Raw genomic sequence first — 2636 nt, 5'->3', positions numbered from 1 at the left:
GAAGAGACAAGAGCAAAACTTGGCCTGACTGGTTAAAAAAAAATCTAATGGCTCTATGGTCTAATCAGCATTATGACCATAGATTGGGCAAATGTAATTTGGCTTTGAGTCCAATCATGCAGCTCTGTCGTGATTCCCCCAATTTACAAAGCAATTCTGATCCTTTGTCTTGACAAATCAAGTTACGAAATTACATACTCTTAAAAATAAAGGTGCTTCAAAAGGTTCTTCAAGCGATGCCATAGAACCATTTTTGGTTCCACAAAGAACCATTCAGTCAAAGGTTCTTTAAAGAACCATCTCTTTCTTACCTTTTTGTAATCTGAAGAACCTTCTTTCGCCACAAAGAACCTTTATGGAACCATTTAGACAAAAAGGTTCTTCTATGGCATCGTGAAGCACCTTTATTTTTAAGAGTGTACACAGAAGATCATGTGCAGTAATCGGTTTACTCATTCAACATGGCCAAACAGTCAATAATGATATTCAATAAGTTCAGTAATGAGAGGAGAACTACAAAGGAAGTTGCTTGATCATGTTTTTAGCTTACCGACTAGTATTTTGTTGCAGTTAAACGTCTTAAAGGTGCAATAGGAGATCTTGGAAAATGCTAACTTTAGCCTGATAGCACTGAAAGCGAATGTCCCACCCTCCCTGCAATCGCCGTCCAAAGCCACGCCCCCTGAATGCATATATGCTCACTCACAGACCAGAGTGAGTGCCTACAGATGACAACAGAAAGTGGGGTGACCCGAGCAGTCCTACTGGAGCCTCAGATTGGTTCTGTGGAGGAGTGTTTTCTTTACTGCCCACAGACTTGAGGAAGGAACAGAGAAAAGGAACTCAAACATTGAAACAACAACAAAAGACTCACACTGTTTATAACCAACGTTCAAAAATTTGGGATCAGTAAGATTTTTTTTAAAGGGTGGTTGATTACGATTTCACTTTTTTTAACGTTAGTTAGTGTGTAATGTTGCTGTTTGAGCATAAACAATATCTGCAAAGTTGCGGCACTGAAAGTTCAATGCAAACGGAGATATCGTCTTTTAAAATTCTGGCAGTTTAATGCCTACAAAAACAGCTCGTAGGGACTACAACGAGTTACTTCCTGGGTTTGTGACATCACAAACCCAGACAAACCCCACCCCCGAGAAGAGGAAGAGAAAACGTAAAAATCTATTCATATATGAATCGTGATTCTGCCTTCTAACGATTCTAATGGATTCAAAAGTTTCAAAATCAATGTTCTAGAGCAGCGGTTCTCAATACTGTTCCTCGCGTCACCCTGCTCTGCACACGCTCTGCATCTGTCTCTCTCATTCAGCTCAGCTCCAACAATGAACTGTTCCATTTATACACTTATTTTCACATCGCTATGAGAAGCGTTATACATGTACACGTGTGCGGTTGCCATACTGTATTAAACCTTTAATCAGCTTTAAACACAACTGTATATTAAAAGCTAACATTAACAGTAGCATTTACAAATAACAGCGTATCTAACAACAACAACAATAAAAAAAACATACCATTAAGAGCCGTGCTTGCATAGGTTCTGTGCGATCCTCTTCACTAATATCCTCTGCGTTTCAATCGGGCTCAAATTGATCAGCAATATAGACGATGCCATTGTTTACAATACAACCGGAGCACATGCTGCTGAAGTGAGGGGCGTGACGGTTCAGACGCTCACCAGAGGCAGGTTAGCCAATCACAACACACTGGGCCAGCTAACCAATCTGAGCCCATCACGTATTTCTGAGGGAGGGGCTTCATAAAAGCAGGAAATGATCAGCGCGTTTATGGGAGAAGGGACAGAGCGGTGTAGAATAAAGGTAAATTATGTGAAAAATTATGCATTTATTTTTTTTAAACGAAGCATTAACACATGTTAGACTGCACCCCATAAACACAACCAAGCCTAGAAAAAAACCCAGTCAACCACACCTTTAAAGTATCTTATGCTTACCAAGGCTGCATTCATTTAATCATAAATACAGTTAAAACTGTAATACTGTGAAATATTATTACAATTTAAAATAATTGTTTTCTATCGGAATATATTTTAAAATTCATTAAAATCCATTTCTGTGATGGCACAGGTAAATTTTCAACAGCCATTACTGTAGCCTTCAATGCCACATGATCCTTCAGAAATCATTCTAATATGCTGATTTGGTGCTCAAAAAGCCTTACTTATTATTATCAATGTTGAAAACAGTTGTGCTGCTTAATATATTAGCCAATAATTGTAATTCAATTCACGTTTATTTGTATAGCGCTTTTCACAATAAAAATTGTTGCAAAGCAGCTTCACAGAAAATTTGAAGGTGACATAACATGAAAATCGGACTTTTCCAGGTTTTAAGTGCTATAATCAGGTCCCCAGTGCATCTACCAACCAAGGAAACATGAAAAATATTAACCTAGTAACTTTGTTTTGCTAAGCATTTTTCCGCAAGCATCTGAGAAAACTAGCGCGTCTGATTTCTCTCCCTTGGTGACGTGGCAAAGGGATCTCATTATAATATTACCGCCCCTAAATCTGTAACTTTACACCCACGGCGCAGTCATTTGATTTCGCAAGCGACAACGGTGTAACAGCTCTAATGCCATGGCGAAAGTTTGAGCAA

General features: G+C 38.8%; 1 pseudogene; it reads right to left on the bottom strand.

The window, feature by feature from the left end:
* Nucleotides 1-683: 683 nt before the first annotated feature.
* LOC107581641 (coiled-coil domain-containing protein 57-like) overlaps nucleotides 684-2636 on the bottom strand; it is a 13048-nt pseudogene continuing 11095 nt past the window's right edge.

Source organism: Sinocyclocheilus grahami, unplaced genomic scaffold, assembly GCF_001515645.1.
Source record: "Sinocyclocheilus grahami isolate Dianchi unplaced genomic scaffold, SAMN03320097.WGS_v1.1 scaffold36.1, whole genome shotgun sequence".
Lineage (NCBI taxonomy): Eukaryota > Metazoa > Chordata > Actinopteri > Cypriniformes > Cyprinidae > Sinocyclocheilus > Sinocyclocheilus grahami.
The sequence above is the reverse complement of the archived record's forward strand: the minus strand, read 5'-3'. Positions and strand labels throughout refer to the sequence as shown.